This window comes from Marmota monax, unplaced genomic scaffold (assembly GCF_021218885.2).
Source record: "Marmota monax isolate L192 unplaced genomic scaffold, Marmota_monax_Labrador192_F-V1.1 WCK01_AAM20220418_F8-fsc00121, whole genome shotgun sequence".
NCBI lineage: Eukaryota > Metazoa > Chordata > Mammalia > Rodentia > Sciuridae > Marmota > Marmota monax.
In genome coordinates, this window is record NW_026693351.1 from 1,157,001 (window position 1) to 1,180,038 (window position 23,038).

At 50.0% G+C, this 23,038-nt stretch overlaps 1 protein-coding gene across 2 annotated transcripts in view; it reads right to left on the minus strand.

The window, feature by feature from the left end:
• The window catches only part of Gli2 (GLI family zinc finger 2), a 231,100-nt gene that overhangs the window by 207,264 nt on the left and 798 nt on the right, over positions 1-23,038 (minus strand). The window lies entirely within an intron of this gene.

Sequence of the window (23,038 nt, forward strand, 5' to 3'; positions counted from 1 at the left end):
CGATCAACCCCACCTGGCTGATATTTCCCTTCCCCGGGAGTCGATTCCCATCTCGCCCAGCTTCTAGCCTGAATGAGTTGCCGGAGTCCAGTAAACGAAATAGTCTTTCTCCTTGGCCATCTGGCTTTCTCCTGCCATCACATCTCCTTCAGTTTGAAAACCCACGAAACTGCACCAAGATCCAAACCAGGTGGGGCGCGGTGGCACACACCTGCAATTCCAGTGACTTGGGAGACTGAGACAGGAGGATTCAAATTCGAGGCCAGTCTCGGCAACTTAGCGAGACCTTGTCTCAAGAATAAAAAAAGGCTGGGGATGTGACTCAGTGGTAGAGAAGGAAGGAAGGATGGATCGATCCAAAGCAGCCATCAACTCAGGTCGATGATTAAAATGCAGTTACCTCCTCAGCATAACCTGAAGATGCACCCCCATCGTAGGGGCCAAAGGGGAACAGTCCCCAAGTCTCCTAACATAACCTCAGGAAGTCACTCAGACCCATGGTTAGGGACCACTCTACCTCCAGTTTCAGGAAAAGTCTCACCCTTTCTGGTCCTAGGAAGAGTCTGGCATCCAGGAGCCCCTCAAAGATACCCTGATGTCCAGTGGGAGGTCCCGGACATCTCAGGCCCCACCCAGGGCCACACCCTGGCCTAGCATACCAAGAAAGACCCAAATCCCTGGGCAAACAAGCCTTCGAGAGGTTCTGGAGTTGGGATGGGCCTTGGGACCAACAAGTGCATCCCCTTCCTTTGAGAGATGTGGCACTGAGGCCCAGGAGGCACGGGCCTCACAAGGTCATGTGGCTGGCCCATCTCATCCTGCCCTTCAGAAGCTGACTAACATTGCCAGGGGTTGTCTACTGGGGGCCACAGGGGGCAGCCTCAGGACTGTCCCCCTCGGCCACCACACTTGGCTAGCCAGCCCACGCAGGCAAGTCCAACTAGAAGCAGAGGAAAACTTGCCCGAGGTAGTGGAACACGAGGGGAGAAGTTCAGAACTGGGCACGGAAAGGGCCAGTCCCCAGTCCCTGTACCCCTTTTCTTCCCCCTTTCTCCAGAGGAGACAGGGAGGCCAGCAGAACCTCAGCCTTGGATCAGGCTGTCTGTCCTTGGACAAGTCACAAGTGCACTTCCTCTTCTGTGCAGCAAGAGGCCAGGAGTGACAGTCCCCAAGGCCCACTGACCCTCACTGTGCGTCTCCCTCAGGGTTTCCAGCTCCACAGAGTGGCCATGCTGGGCTGCCCTGGCCTTCAGAGAGAGTAGGCTCCCCAGAGCCCGCCCACAGCCCTCTCCCCAGGCCAAGGAGGCCGGGAAGCAGCTCTCCCAGCCTGCTGGATGATTTACGGCCTCCTCCGGCCACCCCTCCCAAGGTTGTGGACCTACAGATATTTTCCACGGCTGCAGCTGAGTCCAGCCATTACAGGGAGCCCCAGGTCTGGGCCTGGGGCCTAGCGCGGCTCCCCCTCTCCTGAGCACACAGGCAGGCCCAGGGGGCCCAGGCCAAACATCTGTGCCTAGGACCCAGCTCTCTGTCACAGGGGGAGGGTGAGACAAAGCCCCGGGTCTTGCAACCAGGCCTGAGAGGCCCGGTGAGGGAAGGCAGCCAGGCCTCCCAGCCAGCCCCATTCACACCAGGCCCTTCCCACTTCCGTTTTCCCCTTTCTCCCCATGACGACATCTTGAGCGAGTGCCTCTGCTGGCAAGCCCGAGCGCTCTGGGGTTTTCTGCCCTGACGCGGCTCCCACGCTCGGCTGTGCACACGGCCCTTGGACAAGCTGCTGAGATGGTGTGTGGTGCTGAAGTAAAACACAAACCTTGCGGCCCACACCGATGTTCTCTGGGGCCTGCACTCCCAGGTCCCTGGCCAGCTCAGCCGCAGCTCCTCCCCGGCCACCCCTTCTTAAACCCTGTGGCCAGGCCAGACTCTCCTGTCAGGTCACAAGCACAACCAGGGTGAGGACAATGGTTCTGTGGAATAGTGGACACCATTTAAAATTGGAAAGGTCCTTCTAGTGAGAAAAAAATGCAAATTAAACCCTCTGATGCTGGCCAAGATGGAATAACAGGGAACAGATTTAGGCTCCCACCCGAAACTACCCAAAACCAGACAAAACAGTCAAGACATGTCAGGCAATGGAGGGGCGGGGGACAAATGAGGTGAAGCCTGCGCTGCCCGGCTTACTGTCTGGAGGGAGTTCCCAGGCCACAGGCGCAGAGAAAGGAAATCCAGGCACAAGCGGGTGGATTCCTGAATTGGGGAGACAGTTGAGCAACCAGGGAGACCAGGATGGTGAGAGCCTGCAGGACAGAACATCAGAGAGGGGAGGGGGCCCGTGGGGTCCTGCAGAATGTGATCAGTACATGGTGTTCTCTCCCCAGGGCCAGGGAGAGAACCAGCCAAATGGTGACAGGGAACCGTGCCCAACACACACAGTGCCCGTGCCCCCAGCCAGACTGGCAGCCCTCAAAAGTCATGGAGCATTGGGTAGAGAATACAGAGGGCTTTGCCACAATGGAGATGAGCAATTTTATCCCAAGACTCTGGTACCATCTAACAAATTTTAAAAGCAAGATTAAATTTTCCAAGTAAATCCACCGTAGCAATAACTAAATAAATAGATAGATAAATAGATAAATAAAATAAAAGCTTGAGAATATTTATAGGAAAACAAGAGTATTTACCACTTACGGTAAAATTTACAATATCAAATAGCCGTTAAAGATTAGCTAGTATGACAAAAAAGCAAGAAAATCCAATCTATAGTGACTAAAAGAATCAATCAAAACTAAGCCAGAACAGGCACCGATATTAGGATCAGCAGAAAAGTGCATTAGTTATTATTATAACTGCATTCCATATGTTTAAGAAGTTTTAAAGAAGAATCATGGAAGATATAAGAAGATGCATCAAACTTCTAGATACTGGATAGGATCAGTGGCCCACGAAACACTGCAGAAAAGAGATTCCTGAAGTCAAAGAAACAGCAATAGAAACAAGCCAATGTGAAAGAGAAAAAAAAATGAATTAGAAAAAGAGCTTATGGAATATGGGACACCTTCAAGAGGCCTAATATATGTGTAATGTGTGGAGTCCCTCAGGAGGAGATGGGCAGGGAGAAGAGAAAGAAGAAATGATAGCTTAAAACTTTCCAAATGTCATAAAAACTACAAATCCACAGGACATCTTCAAAGCAGCAAGAGTAAAGAAAACCAACAGAGAGAAATTCATTTAGTAGCACAATATATACATGTGTTGCAATGTCTCGTGGCATCCTATAAATAGGTGCAATTTTTTTCCTTTTTGTTTTCTTTGTTTGGGTTTGGTTTGGTGGTGCTGGGAATTGAACCCCGGGCCTCACACACACACTAGGCAAGTGCTCTACACCAAGCTCCACCTCTAGCTCCTTTATGGGTCAATTTTTAAAAAATAAAATAGAGCTGGGGTTGTGCCTCGGTGGTAGAGCGCTTGCCTAGCATGTACAAAGCCCTGGGTTCCATACCCCAGCCCTACGGGAAAGTTGGAGAGTTAACCCCACATGATTTCAAGACATGATAATAACCAAGAAAATCTGGGGTTAGGTCAACACACAAAAATAGATCAAAGGAATAGAATATAAAGCCCAGAAAGAACTCACAAAGAACTTGTGTCCACAATATATAAAGAACTCTCAAAACATACAATCAAAACGAAAAAGAAAACAAAGTTTAAAAAAAAAAAAATGGACAGAAGGTTTGACCAGACACTTAACCAAAAAAGATATATAAATGGCAAAAAAGTACACTAAAAGAAACAGAACATCATTTGTTGGTGGATGCAAATTGGTGGGGGGTGGGGCTTGAACCCAGGGTCTTGCACATGCTAGACAAGCACCCGACCACTGAGCTACACCTTTGGATCTCCTTTCATTTTCAAAAAGAATCCTCCACTGAGATGTAGTTTTTCTCCAACTATCAGATGGGCAAAGACCAAAAGATCTGATAACTAACATGCCCTTGGGAGGATGGATATAGGCACTCTTGTTAAGTCGCTGGCAGGATTAAACCTTTTTGGAAAGCAATTTGGAAACATCCATCCCAATTGCAAATACACCCACCTTTAGACCCAGAAATTTCACTTCTAGAAATGTGTCTATAAAGATAGACTCCTGGATGCAGAATGAGTCTGTACATTATAAGGCTGTTCCGTGCAATCTTGTTGGTAGCAGCCAACATACCCCCACAGGGCCTAGATAAACAGGGGTCTAACCCTGCTCTGGTGCACCTGCCGGATAGAGTGGAGAGGCTCGACTGCGCACAGGGAATGGAGAGTGGAAACTGTCAACGACAGACAGGTTACATAAGATGGCTCCATTGGGGAATAAAAAAGAGGGAAGAAGTTTATATTCATTTCTAGGCTCCTTGGCTAAAACTCATTCCAGAGGGCCACCTAATAAACTAGTATCACTGATGGGGAGAACCATGCATGGGGGCCGGGCCACAGCAAACGGGAGGGAGACTTTACACATGTAGCCCTTTATGTATATGCAGCCCTTTATGATTCTGAAATTATTAGCCACGTGAATGTGTTACTGTTCAATCAAGAAAATAAATGTAAATGAAAATTAAATAGAGATTAAAAAAATGAGTGAGGTCAGTCAATGTGCAGGCCCCGCTGGGGGAAGAACACTAAGACATACCACTGAGTACTAGGAAAGCGATGGCTAAACACGTGCAGTAAGATCCCATTTGTGTAAAAATGAATAATGACGACAATAAAATACTGGCCTGTGTCAACTGAGAGGTGCCGGCGTACACGGCACACGAGAGACTGGTCACCTCTCACAGAGGGGCCTTTCCAGCCACAGTGGAATGAACGTGTGGCCTTTTCTATCTGTATTTTTGTTTGTATCCAAAATAAATGAGCTTCGTGGGCTGCCCTCCTCTGGGGCAGTGATGCTGTTAATCCCTGGCCTAGAAATATGAATCAAGAGCCTCGAACATGGCCTCATCTTTGATGGGGAATTCTAAATGTGGAAATTAATCCAAAGAATGCCGTCAGTCACCATCAGACATATCTGTGGGGAAACGTACACGCTGATGTGGTACTCAATGAAGAAAATAGCTGACAAACAATACTTGTGACATGATTCCACGAGTGTAGAGAATATTAGTAAATAGGACCTGGTCTAGAAGGATGTCCACCGGGTGCTCAGGGGTGGCCCACAGAGAGCATGGAGAAGATGGGCCGAAGATGTGGGTGGGTTTTCACTTCCTTCTTTTTAATCTTTTTCTTGTAATTATTTTAGAAAACTTTTGGATTTCGCTTAAAGGGAAGCTAATTAGATATACTAATAACCTGAGTGTATTTATATGTAAAAGTGGTATTTTTAAGAAAATTACTTATGATACAGGAAAAAAAATTATATCCAAAATTGAGGCGTCAATAAACACATGTTGACATGGCTCACGTAGCTTGGTGGTAGAGCACATGACTAGCACATGCAAGGCCCTGGGTTCAAAACTTAGCATCAAAAAAAAAAAAAAAGATGGAAACAAAAAGTATTCAGTGAAAATCACAGGATGCGAAACTATAAATCATACTATTATTATTATTACTACTACTATTACTACTACTACTATTGTTTTGGTACTAGAGATTTAACCTAGGGGTGTTTAACCACTGAGCCACTTCCCCAGCCCTTTTAATTTTTTTTATTTTTGAGACAGGGTCTCACTAAATTGCTTAGGGCCTCACTAAGGCTTTGAACTTGGGATCCTCCTGCTTCAGCCTCCTAAGCGGCTGAGATTACAGGCAGGTGCCACTACGTTCCGCAACCATACAATCTTTTTTTTTTTTTAAGTGTGTCACATTTTTTTAGAGAGAGAGAGAGAGAGAATTTTTTTAATATTTATTTTTTTAGTTTTCAGCGGACACAACATCTTTGTTTGTATGTGGTGCTGAGGATCGAACCCGGGCCGCACGCATGCCAGGCGAGTGCGCTACTGCTTGAGACACATCCCCAGCCCCCACACAATCTTGAATCTAAAATAAATAGGGGGTGGGGTGGCAAAATATTCACAGGGGAAAAAAAAGACAATTAAATGAACCAAAAAATGGAGCAAAACAGAAATGCAGAGAACAAAACTGTTCTTTCGTTCTTATAAAATCTGCATCATGATTCCCTAAAATGTGATAAAGACATGGAGGAAAGGTCCTCTGGGACAAGGGAGCCTTCCGGGCTTCGTCCCAACAGTCCTAGCCAGCAGAAAGCCCACTGAGCAGCCACACAGCCCCCAGCCTCATTAAGCCACGTGTGCCTTCTCTGAACAGCCAGGGTCACCACACCTTGAGCAGGTCTGAGGGCTGGAGGCCACCATCCTGCCTTCTGGAGGGCTCTGGCTAGTGCCCCACTTTGGAAAAGCCTCTCTGAATGTGGCAGAGGCAGGTAGCACTGGGTCCCCATCCTTATAGTAAGATCAGGCTCCTCTTACAAACACAGAGCTCTCCTGGGCAAAGAGAGGGGCACAGGGCACTCAGTTCTGGCAAGTGCAGGCTCTGCTCCCTGCCAAGACGTCTTTCAGCACTGAGTTCTTGGGACCCAGCGAGATGGGGACTGTGCTGTAAAGCAGAAGCTCGTGCTAAATGAGAGTCCGGATTTTCTTAACTTTAGCCTAAATGAGTCACTAGTGTGATGTGGCTGCCAAATATACCATGCCCACGTGGGCTGCCTGTTGAATAATAATAATCAAGATTTACTGCATGCTCACTGTGCTCCCAGGTACTTGACACAGAATTCCTCTTTCATCTTCCCTCTGCCTCTCGGAGGTGGGTGCCACAGTTACCCTCATTTTAACACATGGAAAAACAAAGGCACGGAGCTGGATTTGCAGTCAATCTCCAGGGCCTGCTCTGAGCTCCTGCTCCAGCAAACCTCGTCCCCTTCCAACGAGATGATCCCTTTGGGGGACCACTGGCGGGGCCACACTGATGACATGTGCTGTGTGGGCATCCCAGACCTGGTCATGGTTGGTGGGCTACAGGTCTCCAAGGCCCCTTCTTCCATCCTGAGAAGGTGTGGCAGCATTTAAAGACATAAGCACGGTCCATGGTCCACTAAGTGGCCGACTAAGGTCCACTAAGATCAAGTACATCAGTGAAATGACTGCCGATGAATTTGAAAACCCTGAAGACAAACCTTCCTGATCAGGAACACTGTGATCCCAGGCAATGACAGTCACAGCTTAAAGAGTGTCAGAAATGACCTTATCCAAGAAAGAAAGCAAGAAAGGCTCAGAGAAGGACAGGTCCTGATGGGGTCCCACAGTCACTCCCAGCTGAGAACTCTGGTTACCTCTCCATGTTTCCAGTGCCAAACATCCTGCCTCCCACTTACAGCCTCCAAAGTGAGTAAAAAATATCATACACATAGATTATGTGTGGGGGGGCCCAAACGAACTAGAACACAGGCTTCGACTGGATGAAAACACATCTCCGTCAAAACAAATCATCAATGAGCAATTGCTTCTGCTCCCAAACCAAGGAAGCCCATCTGGAGACTGCCTGGTTGGCTTGTATTTCTTAAGAGAGATGTCAAAGAAAAACAAATCCATTTCCTCCCATATTGTCCCCAAATTCACTTATCAACCACATTTACTAAGCACAAATAAACAGACAATAAAAAGACAATATTGATGAGTGATATAAGCAAGAGAGACCCCAGGGACAATTGAGAGCATAGGCTGGGCCAAGAAAGACACCACAGAGGAAGAAAGGACCCTTGGCTTCATGACAGGAGGAAAGCTATACCAAAGACCCACAGCAGAGGCCTTGAAACCCCACGTAGTTAGGCAGGATTGGTGGCACACACCTATAATCCCAGCTACTTGGAAGGCCAAGGCAGGAGAATCACATGTTCAAGGCAGCCTAGGCAACCTAGCGAGATCTGTCTCAACATAAAATAATAAGGGAATAAATAGCTGAGTGGGACAGCACTTGCCTAGCAGGAAGATCCCCAGCATAAGGCGGGGGGATCCCTATAGTCAATGAATGGATGATGGATGAATAGATGAGTGGGTGGATGGATGGATGGATGGACAGGTGGATGGAAGGATGGATAAATGGATAGGTAGATGGATGGATGAGTGGACTAAGGATGGATGGAAGGATGGATGAATGGACAATGGACGCAAGACCCTAATACCACTCTTAAATCACAAAAGGTGTTCCTGAGGGTCACAGGGGAGGGTGGTTCAGAGAATCCACCTCATTTTCCCCCCTTTTCCACCAGTTATTCCCTCCAACAAGCCCAAGAGTTGACTCTGAGGATGAGTTATCTTTGTGGAGGGAGGTGAGGAACAGGTAGGGGGCTGACATGCCCCAGAGAAGGATAAGAAGAAGTCTGTGCATATTTGCTGGGAGTGCCCCCCCCAACACACACACACACACACACACACACACACACATTTGTATCTGGCAGAACAAAAAAAGAAACTTCAGAAACTGAGTCAGTCTAAACCCAAGAGCAGAGACTAAAAAGGTAAAGGTGATACCTGCTTTGCTGCACTTCAGGATCCTAAGTGTCCCAGTCTGGTACTGCAGCAGGTTTACATCTCACAACAGGGAGATAAACCACAGGTACACAATGAATCTGTGGAGTCACATTTGGGAGCACAAAGCTGCCCCTTTGAGACCAACTCCAGGCTGATCCCCATCCCTCCCCAAACCAGAAGTTCCAGAAGTGCCACACTCTGTCCAGCGTGTGTCCCTGTGAATTCCTCTGCCTGGACTGCCCTTCCTCCTCCTGTCCTTCCACTAGCAAAGTCCTCATCGCGGAAGACCTAGCCTGGACCTCTGCGGGGAAGGCCATCCCAGAATGCTTAGCGCAACTGTTTGGTTAAATGGAAGACCTGCTGCCAAAAGGCCCAACCAGGACTTCTCAGCACGCTGACCCAGGACTCTGCAGCCACCGACTGCGAGCTGCCAGGAGCAGCCCAACACAAAAGGCATCGTCCAGTGGGAAATGTGGCAGCCAGAGGCCAGGAAAACGGTCATATCCAGCTTCTCTCAGGGCAATTCCTGCTCCTGCCAACGTCCCCACGTAGCCACCTTTCAAGGTCACGCTGGTCAATCCCTGGCTTTTACAAAGCAGCCCTCTCTCTGGGCCTGGAGGATGTCGGAGGAAGATGCACATCTGAGAAGCCCACTGGGATTCCAAAGGCGGCCAGCTCCGTGACCAAGTTAGCCAGGTATGCCTCCGCGGTGAGCCTAATAAGCGCCCGGCACATAACAGATGTTCCAGAGAGTTCCAGCTGATTGACTGATGGATTACACGAGGAATTCCTCTTGATGGCACCTGCCACACCATTTCAAATTCAAGGCACAGAAAATAAGGTTTATGATTCCAACCTGGTGTGAGTATGCACACAGTGAGTATGGCCCCAGCCGTAGCACCCTGTGTGTAGCCATGGAGGGGAACCCTACAGCAGACCAGGGTCCCCCACTAGCAGCACCACTGACACTGTGGACACCTGAGCTGGATAACCCCTTGTCCGGGGGCTACTCGGTACATTGCAGGATGCTGAGCAGCATCTTTGGCCTCTACCAGCTGGACACCAATAGCAACCACCTGAGAAAACCAAAAATGTCTCCAGACATTGTCAACATGTCCCCCTAGGGACAGATGTCCCTAGCTAAGAATCAGCAGTATAACCCTTGATCATGGCAAAGCAGCTGTTTCAAAGCAGCACTCAGGAGCCAACATGGGACAGGGTCCTGATTTTAGGGTTGTGCCATGAACAACAGAGAGAGAGGAACTTGGAGGCATCTCCCCCGCCTAGCGGAGGGCTCCCTGTCTTCCAAATGGCTTTCTTTTTTTTTTTTAAGAGGGGGGCGGATTTTTTTTAATATTTATTTTTTAGTTTTCGGCAGACACAACATCTTTGTTTGTATGTGGTGCTGAGGATCGAACCCAGGCAGCACGCATGCCAGATGAGCGCTACCGCTTGAGCCACATCCCCAGCCCCCAAACGGCTTTCTTGAAATGGACCATTCAGGCATTTGTCTGAGAACTTGAACTCACATCCTCTTCCTATATATATATATATATATATATATATATATGAATGAGTGGACAAAGGAAGAGGGAACGGGTGGTGGCAGAAGGGCAGATGGGTGGAGATACACACACTGACACACTGCTAGTTCTCCCACACTCACACACACCTGACTCTACATTGGGCCTCTTGTGACACGGGGACAGAGGACCGTCCTCCTGCCTCACCCACCCTCCCTGGATTTGTGGGTCATAAATCTTGGAACTTGTTTCATATTGTGTGATGCATGAATTTGCACATTCCATGAGAAGAACCAGGGCCTCCCCAGAATGGGTGTCAGGAAGAACCCAAGTAAGATTCCGCCATTCCAGAGCAATGGTCAGGCAGTCCTAAACTGGACACCCGTCAGACAAGAGCCATAAGGATATCTGTAATTGGAAACAGGCTTTCCTGTGAGGGACACGTGCTAGACAATCAGGCATTAGGCTGTCAGTCAAGTAAAAGAAATGTCCTCGGCCAATTCCCCTTCATTTCCATTAGGACAGGACTACTAGCCCTCTGGTACTGGAACCCCAACTTAGCCAGGGGTCAGCAAGCCTGGCTCACAGATGCCCTGCCCTGCCCAGGGGAACTTGAAGATACCCTGGCCATGGAGAGCCTGCAGCTCCCTCAAGGAGCTGACTCCACAGCTGGCCTGTAGATGTCCACGGCAGGCACTGGGCTGGAAACTTCACTGTCCCCTGCTAAAATCATCATAAGCAGAAGGAGAGAAGGAAGACCTAGGAGCCCAGACACCAGACAGCCCAGGCTCCTGCTCCTGATGCCTCCTCCGCCAAGCACCCAGGCAAGGCGACCCCTGGAAGCTGCAGACTGGGGGAACATTCCACAGGGCCACAGGTCTCTGGACGCTGAGGCCGCACCTGCACGAGGAGACAGCACCAAGGTCTCACACACCAGACACCTGGGAGAGATGGAAATGCCCTTAGCCCACACTCCCCTGCCCTGCTGGAGGGTCCCCAGTGCCCCTGAGGCTCCTCAATCTGCCTTACAAATCTTCCCTTGGGAATCTGGATGGACCAGGGGGGACTCTGTTACTATAGATAGGAGCCAGGCACAGTGGTGCACATTGATGAATGCCTGTAATCCCAGTGACTCGGGATGCTTCAACAGGAGGATCGCAAGTTCAAGGCCAGCCTCAGCAACTTAGTGCGGCCCTAAGCAACTTAACAAGATCCTGTCTCAAAATAAAAAACCAAAAGGGCTGGAAATGTGGCTCCATGGTAGAGCATCCCTGGATTCAATCCCCAGTTCCCCTCCCCCCAAAATCACAAATATCCCCCCAAAAGCTGCCCCACATGAGCAGAGCTGCAGGCATGTAGAAGCCCAGGTGTCCTCCATCAGCAGGACCACGGTGACAGGAAGGCTCCATTCCCAGGACCCTGACCCTGAACTAGGGCCATGTTGGGACTCCCACTCAGAGCCTCGTCTGACACTGAAACACACCTGGAAAGCAGCTGTTGGGACACCCTGCCTCAGCTGATAGCCTGAGGCCACAAAGATAAGCTCCTCATGCCCTGATGTTCCAGCAGCCCCCTGGTCCCCAAGACTTCTTCCAAGCACCCCAAGTAACGGTGAGGAAGAAGACATTCTTGAAATATGTCAACGCCAAGACCAGGGTGCAAGGACCAGGCATGTGAGCAAGGGGCAGGGTGCTCGCTGGCCGAGGAGGACCTGAGCAGGGCAGAGGCGGTCGCTCTCCATTCCCTTCTGCCTCTGGTTGAGCCTGTCCCACAGGGTTGATAGCCTTAGGGCAGAACCCAGACCTGCCACCCCAGGTAGGCCCATGAGAAGGGACACTGGGATTTGGAGACTCCTCCCCACCCATGCAGCCAGGCGCACAGGAGAGACAGAGCATCGGGAGGGGACACGGAGATCAAGTAGGAGAAGACATCAGTCAGGCAGACACCACCCCTTCCCAGAGTAAGCCAAGAAAGCTGAAGGAGGTGGTGGCACCTCAGGGTGGCCCCACAGAGCCAAGCACACACCTGCAGGCTGTGCCAGAGGAAACCCCTGCAGAAGTGCTTCCTCCCAGGGGTAGAAGTCTCCACTTCCTGGGCCCTCCTAGGGTGCGCCTGCCTGTGATCCTACCCCCAATGGCCCCACAGGGCCCTGCTGAGCTGCAGGGGGCCTACCAGGGCCCAGGTCAGTCAGGACCAAGGATGACAACACCAACACAGGGACCCTGGCCCCAGGCTCCCTGCTTCATGTGACCACAAGCACATGTCCACTGTCCCAACTACAAACAGCTCCTGCAATCCTCACAAACACACAGGGGTGGAGAGGGGACTGAGGACACAGTGCTGGCTCAGAAAAGGGGCTGGGAACCCACATCCCCGACTCAGAGGACTGCGGCTCCCTTTGAAGTCCTCCAGCCTACACACAGCACCGGCAGCTCTTCAGGGGAATAAGATCATTCCTGGGGGTGAGGAACCAAGCTCTGCGTCCTACTTTGTTCCTTTGGTTTGGTCCCTGGGCCTTTTACAGGATAAATGAGAATGACAGCAAATATTGCCTCAGCTCCTGGTTTTACCCTAGATACCATGCCTCGCACTTGTCAAGAGCCACCTCCTCTACTCATTCCCACAACCTTCCAAAGGAGGCTCTGCTTATGGTTGAGAAAAATCAAGGTTCAGAAAGGTTAAGTACCTAGCTAGAGGAGTCAAACCCCCCCCCCCCCACACTTCCTTTCTCTCTCTCTCTCTCTCTCTCTCTCTCTCTCTCTCTCTCTCTCTCACAGGGCTGGGGATTGAACCCAGAGCATCCACATGCTAAGCACAAACCAGGCCTTTCTATGTGAAGCCTGAGCTCCTAAGTCCTACCCTCTCCCGCTGACATGAAGCTCACCATGGCCCACAAGCCTGCTCGACTTTACTGCTGACACAGCAGCCCGGAAGACAGATGCTAAGTGCGCTTGGCCTTGAGCAGAGAAGGCCAGGGCACTGGAGGCATGGCTGTTAAGTTCACCTGAACGTGTGAATCACATTATGCTAATGGATTCTGCACCCAGAACCTACTAATGGATTCTGGACCCAGCACCTTGAGGAACCCCTGGAGGGGAAATGGAGGGATCCAAGCAGTCTACAGGACTCGGGAGACATTCTCTCCCCTGACCCCAGCTGAGCCTCTGAACAGAGGCCTCTCCCTGCCTCAGGAGGCAGAGACCAAGAAAACGAAGTGGTCTGGGTTTCAGCAAAGGTCCTCAGACCCCACACCCATAGCCCAGGCTTCCTGTGGCCTGAGCAGCCAAGATTCAAGGTCAGAACCTGAGGTTTGTGGGAAGAGTCAGAGATGAGTGAGTGAATCAGGTCAGAGGTGACCTGTGCCGAGCCCCCTCTGCACTGACCACTAGAAGCAGGCTGGTCTGCTGACCCTTCTGGCAAGATCCTTCCAGCTCCCAGGCGCCATGCCACCAGGGCGGAAGGGGATGACAGCCCACGCCAGCTCCTCACCCTTATCAATCTATGTCCTTCCTATCCTTCTTGGGGACAATAAAAATGTCCACAGGTATGTCCTTCTAGTGTGACTCAAACTTCCCAAAGACCTATTCAAACGGCCAAACAACAGTCTGGACCCAAAGAGGGTCCAGCTTCTAGCAACTTCAGCCATGGGAACAATCATGAAGCAAACACAAGAAAAGAGGTGTCATCCCAGGGACCTCAGGACAGAAGCCACAGCACATAAACCCAGGGGGGATCTGACACACTCTATCGTTTCTCCTGGCGGCCAGCAACAGCTGTGACCACAGAGCCATCATACAGTCTCAGCCAGTGTCCCATCAAAGAGACCCTGGAGTCCAATCTCTGTGCTGTTTGGGAGAAGGAGCAAATTGATCCTCAGTTCATTTATTTGCCCCAAACTCCAGCCCAGCGATAGCTAATCAGGCCACAGCTATAAGTCTCACCACCTGCTGACATTTCAATCCTGGGCCATCTCAGAACTGAGGGACATCCTAGTAATAAAATGTCCCTCCCATCACCCCACCTTGTTAAAAATGCCTGTTCCTGGCCCCCCTCAGTAGCAGTGCTCATTCAACGGGTTTTCTCTGGGGCCTGAGAGTCTGCATATTTGACAAGCCGCCATCTGAACCTCATCTCAGAGGCCCAGAACCCCACCTAGAGACAATTTTTGGAGGCCTTATTTATTATTTATTTATTTTTCCTCTCTCTTTGTTTGCAGTACTGCAAATTGAAACTGGGGGCACTTTACCACTGAGCTACATCCCCAGTCCTTCTATTTATTTTATTTGTTTATTTATTTATTTGGTACCAGGGATTGAACCCAGAGGTGTTTAACCACTGAGCCACATCCCCAGTCCTTTTTATATTTTCTTCTGAGACAGGGTCTCCCTGAGTTGCTGCAGCTGGCTTTGAACCTGCAATCCTCCTGCCTCAGCCTTCCAAGCCACTGGGATTACTGGCATGCACCACCGTGCCTAGCAGTTTTTCAAGTCTTGCTTTCATTTGCTTCTATTCACTTTAGTTCTCACCTTATTCTCTTCTCTCTCTCTCTCTCTCTCTCTCTCTCTCTCTCTCTATCAGTACACCTCGAGAAAAGAAAAAAAAAATCTAATTCATAAAAAGAGCTGGTGCTTAAAGCTTAAAGTTATACTGATATAAATGTATATCCACATAAATATACATATTGCACATCCTTCATTCACACTTAACAGAGGGAAGAGTAATCTTACATATTATATTGTGTGTGTAACATACTATATTATGTATATCATGTACTACATCTTCTCTAGGCAAATGCATCTGAATTACAATTCAAAGCCTCCCATCCTGGAGGGGAAGAACAGAAGTTCAGTGGATTAGACAAAGGGGAAAGGAAGGGAAGGGAGGGGGACATGAATAGGAAAGACAGTGGAAGGAATCGGACATCACTTTCCTACGTACGCATAAGATCACCTCACGGTGGACCTCCATATCATGTATATATCCAAGACTGGGATCCTAATTAGAATAAGATACACTCCATGTTTGTATACACATGTCAAGAACAAATAACAATTAAAATAAAAAAGCCTTCCATCCTGTTCGACTCTTAATCTGCATCCCTGAAAAGTCCTGACCCAGCAAAGGCGGACTCTGGTTTCCTCTTTTCTGATATAAACAGGCACACCCTGGACGCATGAACACCAGAGACGTCCCCTCTCCTTGATCTCTGCAGACAGTGAGGGCCAGCCCTAAATATACTGTCACTGTCTGGACACACACAATGTATCATGACAGCACAACCCACTACTGTCTGCAGAAACATCTGAGTGATGTGCCTTCAACCTGTCACCCGACCACCGTGACCTCAATTTTTTGAGAAGTAAAGTCAAAACTCTATTCTTATCTTTAGAGATCTGAGACATATTTATGTATCAGCCCTTCCTTGTCCTCAGCTTTCACGAGAATCTGAAAAGGCCGTCGGAGGTCAACTGCTTTTTGCTGCCTCCATCAGTGTCCCCAAGTCCACCACCACCACGACACTCATACATACTCTTCCCAGAGGCGCCCTGCCTACTGAAGCTGGCTAGGAATGGAGGCCACAGGGGAAGACAGGCACATTCCTTGCCAAAGGACCCACATTTCCTTAGACTCTGGCCCTCCCATCCTGCCTTCCCACTGACTTTTTTTTGGTGGGGGTTGGGGGGAGGGGGGGGACAAGTACCAGAGATTGAACCCAGAGGCACTTAGCCACTAAGCCACATCCCCAGCCCTTTTTATCTTTTATTTTGAGACAAGGTCTTACTAAAGTTGCTTAGGGCCTTGTTAAGTTGCTGAAGCTGGCTTTGAACTTGTGATCCTCTTGCCTTGGTCTCCCAAGCCACTGGGCTCATAGGCATGTGCCACCACACCCAGGCCCACTGACACAAAGAGAGCTGTGCAGGGGACAGGATGTGCTTAGCTCCCTAGGCAGAGCTAAATGTGAAGAACCTGAGAGTCCACATCAGCAGCACCCTTCTCCCAAGAGGTAAAGCAATTACAGGGTCACTCAGAGGTTGAGGATCTGGGGTTCGCTCTCCATGAGGGGCCAATTGGAAAAGGTTCACGTGATTTCTCTTCATAGTGAATGGCATTTCTTACTCTCTTCCTCAACGTCTTCAAGAAGAAAACAGTTTGAAAAGATGCTGTATGTGTAAGTCTTCCCAGCAGTTACTTGGAGGGTCTTCTGGACTAACTTTCTACACCAATGCCACTTTCACCAGTAGGTACTTAATGATCAACTCTTAAGATGATTTTAACTAATACATGACAAAGACGGAGACCCAGAGCATCAGAGCCCCTTCACCCTCCTTCCTCCACGTGACACTTATCCCTTAAGACCAGCTCAAATGGGAAGATTTCCTTAGCTCCCCAACCCCACTTGGTTCATTCCCATAGAACACAGCCACCGGGGTGTGTTCCATGTTGGAATTAGGTCTATGCATTTCTGTGATCTCCCCCACGTGAAGTTCAGTTACTCTTCTATCCTACCTTCCTTGTGCCACTGCTTGGTGAATTGCAGATTCTCAAAGAACCAACAAATTACACACTATTTTCTGGCCATCAAGATCTGCCCACGGTGCACATACTTGCATGCTAAACTCCCCATCGAAGGCTTAAAAATATGGACTTTTTTTTTTAAACTCCTAACATAATGAATGAGCTTAAATATTAGAAGTTGAAATTATTAAGTAAATCATTTCACCTGCAAAGCTTCTATTTGCATACCATTAATTCATGATGCAGCTAAAACAAATTCATCACATTCTGTATATTAGAAGCTGATTTATGTAGGAATTGAAAAAAATCATGAGCTCAAAATTATGTTGACATGATGTACGTGCTCAATGGAAAAAGATTTTTCTTTCCTTTTTCTTTTTCTTTCTTTTTTTTCCTTTTCTTTCTTTTTTTATTTATTTTTTGTAATCATAGGAACAACTGAATTATGGTGCAAAGGAAAAGGATTTGAGGAGAGGAAGGACTGGCATCTCGGAAATGAATAATGCTGCCGCCTCACGAGTGTGGCGCGCTCTCGACCGCGTACACACACACACACTCCAGTTATTAATGTCAAGTATGCCAAAGATACGCTAGAAAATCATTACCATTCATCGCCACTAACCGCCATTAAATTTCAATCAATTCAACTTAGCACAAGTGTACTTGAGCGGCCCTTACAGTTCCTTATAAATGTGGCTCCGAAGTCGAGCTGACTTATGGCATTGTCCACGGCACAAAGAAGCGCTCTAAGCATCGGCTGAAAGGGGGACTATCTTGGACCCTGGGACCATGCTCTTTTAAGCATTTAAAGATCTTTTTTTTTTTTTTTCCTTTCTGCGTGCTAAGAGGTTTTGCATCCCTACGGGTCAAGACGATTGGAGGAGAGGACCACCCATCCTCCACCCGCACACCCCACCCCACAATCATCCTTGGGGTGGGGACAGAGCAGAGAAGGCCTTTCCCTGCAGATGCTTTACAGAAAAAGTTTCAGACGCCACAAAAAGTTTGGTGATGGGCCCTTTCTCTCTCTTTCCTGAAATGCTCTTTCCTCAATCTGGACACCAAACTCCAGCGCCCATCTGGTTAACGGGGAGGAGGGCGAGCCACCGGGCGGGAGGAGGGGATGGCGCTTGCAGGCATCTTTTGGAATTGGCACCTCTCCGGGGTGGGAGCGGGCTTGGTGCGCCCCGGCAGCGGCCCACCGGGCTCTGGCCGGCTGGCTTCTCCCGGACTTGCCACGAGCAGGGTCCAGTCTCCCGCCACCCGCAACAATGTGTCCATTGTTCGCTCGCCGCAAAACAGGCCGGCGCGCAGGTGGGAGGGACGCGGCGGCGGGCGGGTGGGCAGGCGACCAGGCACTGAAAGTTCCCCGGACGCCGGCACACGCGACCTCCCCGAGGCCTGGCCGGCAAGTCCTCCACCCGGCGGGACGCGATGCGGGGAAAGAGGGGACAGAATGGAAAGCAGAAGAGGGAGAGGTGGGAAAGGAAAGAGACACGCGAGAGGGAGAGAGGAGAGACAAAGAGGAGCCGGGGAGACGGAGGGAGAGGAAAGAAGGGAGTGGGGAAGAGAAAGGAGGGGGCGGGGAGAAAAGAGGGACAGAGAAAAGAAACCAGGAGGAGAGGGGAGGAAAGGACGCGGGAAGGGGAGACCGAGAAAAGGGGAAAGAAAAGAAAGGAAGAGACTGGAAGGGAGAAAGAGTGGGGGAGACAGGCAAGATCAGGGTAACCCAGGCTGATCTGGAAGCCTCTAGAAGGAGCAAGAGGTCACCGGCTTTCATAGAACGGGCTCCAAACCCAGCCGAGTCAGCAACGCGTAATCACACCAGGGGCTTTGCTTAATTACAGGGTTGCGAGCTGGGTTGGAGGCAGGGAGATACTTAACTGCAGCGGGGAAGGCCCTGCCCTGGAATGGTCCTGTAGGGCGGAGAGCTACAAACGTCTCCCAACCTCCCCACCCCAAGCCCCAGAGCCAGGGCCCTGGAGGACAAGGCTCAGAGCTGCAGCCGATCGCCCAGAAAGGAGTTGGCGGGACACAGGCTCTCCTCCGGCTAGATCTCTCTCAAGTGTTCACTTGGGGCAGGAGTCCCCCATGCTGGTCAGCCGGGAGGCCCCAGGCCTGGGGAGGCCCCGCCTTGTCCTGTAAACAGGACCACCCCCTCTCCTCCCCCAGCTCTCTTGCTGGAGGCCTGCCCCCCCCCTTCGCCCTGGGAAGGTTGGGGGGGGGGGGTTGTCAATCCCAATCCCGTGCCAATGAATAAAAAGTCTCCTTTCTTCCACTGCTGTTTTTTGGTTCATTAAATTTTCCACAGATTTGCAGAGAAGAAAACATAATCAATAAACCTTGACAAAAGTGAACATGTGAAAAAGACCAGAGAATGGAAAAGCGAGATAAAAGTGATATCCGATCACAGATTTCCGAGGCAGATGACCAGCTCCTGCTGCTGAAGAATCTCAATGGGCCATCGGCCTGGAGCCTCACTTTCCTTCCATTTGCTGCGACTCCTCATTCAAGACAATAGTAAAAGCACTAAAACTGTTTTTCTTATGCTAATGGTGAAACCCAGCACTCAGTTAAAACACACTTCCCAGGAACCCCTTTTTTTTTTTTTTTTTTAACAACACACATGTGCACAGACACAAAACCACATTAACTAGTTTCATTTAAACCCAAATCTCAAAAGCAGTTTAATATGTACTCTTTGGTCACATCTAAAATTAGTTATTCCCCACCCCACCCCCAAAGTTTTTTAAGAAGCCAGAAAGTAAAACTGAAACAGGGGTATTAGGGATTCTTCTGATGATGAAAGAATTGGGCAACAGAAAGACACTAAACAAATAGAGAGTATATTTCCATCATTGTGCACAATACGTAATATTAAATATAGTTATGTAGATTAAGAGTGCTTCGGTCATCCTGAAAACCAAAAAACAATGACCTACGTTTTGCTTTTTTAAATCCTTGATAGTCCACAGCAAACCCTGAGATTAATTTTAGAGGAAATAATTAGCACCGAAGCTGGCATTATTAAACGTTTATTTGAAAACACAAAAGTGTCAAAGGTGTCACTAAAAGGTCCCTATTAAACACCAATGTCCATGACCCTTTCTCAAATCTGCTTTTAAGCAAGCCTGAGAAAACAATCACAGAGCAGTTTCCCCCTCTTTAGAAGTGAGACAGTTTTGCAGGCTGAAATGGCTGGGGCTTCCTGGTTCTTGGAATAATCACCAATCCTGCTCTCCCGAATTTTCTGGAATCTGAGAATACTATTTCTCTCTTTGGCATTCTTCATGTGTTTCATTTGTCGGTGCCTCTGACACTTAGTGAAAAGAAGAAAGGGGGGAACTGCTTCCCTGGGGTTCCTTTTCAAAGGGCCCTGGCCCAGCAGGAAGGGCTGCAGCTGTCCACAGCAAGGTCCACCTGGCCTGACAGCTCCACTTGCACCAGGTAGATCCTCCCACCCCAGAGCCTAAAGAAGCAAGGTGGGTTTGCTCTACCACCCTGGAGTGCCCAGCACAAGAAAGGAAGCCCTGCTAAAACTCTTTCCCGGACCAGGCCAGCTGCCCTGCCCACAGAGACACAAGGGTGTAGGACTCTGGTTTTGAGCTTTAACAAACCAGCTGGGCGTGAGGGGGTCACACAGGCTTTTAAAGTGCACACGACAACCTCCTGGTCTCATTTAAAGGGAATTGCTGGCATCTGTGCAGTGAAGTTTTCCCCTGGGGTGACCAAGGGGTCCCCTGATGGAAAAAGGGTGTTTATTAGGCAAATATCCAATTTTGTCTGCCTGCCTGCTGAATCCCCTGGTTTGCTAATCCAGCCCCAGGGGCTGCACTGTGTACAGGGCACTTGTGGGAGTACAAAAAGCGTGAAGTATTTGTGTATTTTTCAGTCTGTAGTGCAAACAAGCCAGCTACAGTACACAGCCCGCAAGACCCCCACAGCCCACAGCCAGGCCATGAGCTGCTGACCCATAGCCCTGAGGCCCCCTCTCTGACCAGGCAAGTCAAAGGATTTCCTCTCTGTTCAAGGAGACTGGTGCATCCTAAAAAAGCTAAGGGAATTTGGTTAACTTCTTCAAGGTGGGCTGAGACCGAAGTTCCTTCTAAAGCCTCATTGCCACCTCACACCCCCCCTGGGGAAGGGGGAGTCCTGTGAGTTTGGGAGCAGCCTGGAAGCCCAAGCTCAAGGAATCAGGACCCTGTGCAAATTCCCATCACATTAATTCCCAAGGGGATAAACCTGTCTGGTAATACTGATCCTTGATGAGCCCAACCATGGCTTAGGAGGGCTTTCTCCCTCTCGTCCTCATGCTCACCAACTGACTTTGCAATCGCACCAATCTGACCTGTCTCTAGATGAGACACTAGACTCAAGACAAGGCAGGTTCCCCTAAAGGCTATATCCTGGGTGAGTGGGCATCTCTGAATGCAGGACCTTCCCTGTATTAGTTGAAATTCCCCTAGAATCAGGAAACAACCTCATCAAATTGGAGTGGTTCTCAAAGCAAGAGGGGAAATACAAAATCACCCTAAATCTTACAAAATATAATGAACTTTAAGACTCATTAGACAAGTGATAACTTTCCATATTGGCTGGGTTTGAGCAGGACTTGTGTCCCGGAGAGAATCTCCAAAATTCCTGGAAACTTTAGGGAGAGAAACAGCAAGTCTAACAAATGGAAAGCAAGAAAGATGAAGAAAGAAACTGGCAGAAGGAGAGAGGCCCTGGGGAAGGGGGGAAGTGCATCTTCAGGGCCCACAGTCTACATTCTAGAACTACTGCCCCAGGACAGACCAGAAGCTGAGAGAAGTCTTAAAGGGCCTCAAAATTCAAACCAGCCAGACTTGGCTAGGGTGCTCTCTCCTCCACTCCCCTCCTCTTCCCTGGGGAGTCGGGTCCAGGTAGCACACAATGAATACCCCCGCAATGAGCAACTGCAGAGCAGCTCCCAAGCCCAGGGAGGGCCTGCCCCCAGAGCAAAGGAAACTCCCAGCCAAGGTAAGGAAATGGGCGGGGAGGGGGCTCTAGGGGAGGTGACTAGAACAAACAGATCGCATCAGAGAGACTTGTGACAAGCCCGCCTATTCCGCCGCTATCACCCGCTGTATATTTTGGATTTCACAGTTTATTTACTTTACTTTTTGGCACCAAGCCCCCTGAGCATGCCAATACAATATTTGTTTAAACACTATTTTATGCCGCTTGCGAGGGAAACGTTTACTTTCAAATTCTCCAACATCCCCCAGAGCCTCGTCTGCAAACAGCATACGACCGTTTTACAACTGCTCCCTTTATCCGAACCTGTTGGGATTAAACCTTCACACGCCCAGCAAGGGCGGCAGGGCTGAGGGCCCAGGACAGCGCCGCGGCCACGGAACTGCAAAGCCGCGCGCCCAAAAGGAGGCAGGAGCTGACAGAGTGCAAGGAGGCGCAGGAAACACCCCCAGAGCACGGGACCTGACTCAAGGGAGAGGTCTACTTTTCTGGCTGGGATCAATTCTGGGAGCCACACAGCAATTACACAAAAGTGAGGGCAGTGGGGATAGGAACCCTAAGGGGAACCCAAGGCTGCTGAGCACCTCTGCGGCGGGTCATCCTGGTGAGGTGCGCGGGCTCCATCCCCAGTTCCCAGCTCAATAGAAGTCGGTTTCCTAGGAAATGACAGCAATTACAGCCGGGCTGAAAAGGCGCGGAGTTGGGTGGACTTCCAGCTCCTTGGCGAGGCGCGCGCACGCGCGCGGACACACACACACACACACACACACACACACACACACACGCAAGCACACGCTCCCTTCCCCCACCCCTCCCTACACCCGCCCCCCCTCCCGCCCCCGTCGGGGGAAAACGCTCCCCTCTCTAAACCCTTAATAGGATTGGCGCCCAACTCTCTCCGCGCCTCTCCCCATCCATCACACACAGATCAAGTTGCAGTAGTGGATTTTTCAAATTCCTCAGCAAATATACTTGTTGAGAGATTGTCCCCGGGTTGGGGGTGGGGGGTAGGAGGGAGACGGTGAGTGGGGGGCGGGGACGAAAGGGAAGGGTGTGGGGGCCCGGACCCGTCAAAGGATTACGTGGGGGATCCCTTCGGGAAGTCAAGCGAATCTCTGGGCCGAGAGCAGAAGAGGAGGAGGAAAAAGGCCAGAAAGGAGGCCTCAGAGGAGAGTGCCGCCGAGGGGGAGGGGGCGACAGGGCCAAGCGAAGGGGAGCAAGGAGCAAGGAAGAAAGAAAGGCCGGGCTGCCGGACGCGCGGCGCGGAGAAGTGGAGTTCGAAGTTCACAAGTGGCGAGCCCCTCAGTACACAGCACACTCCCGCAGACACGCTCCCACTGCCCACCTACGCGAGCTTCCAGGCATCCCAGCCTCCGACGCCACCCCCCAGCCTCCGACGCCACCCCCCACCCTCCGCAAAACGGCTCTGGCTTCCGCGCGCGGCGACCCGGCAAAGGCCCGGTTGGCTGTGCA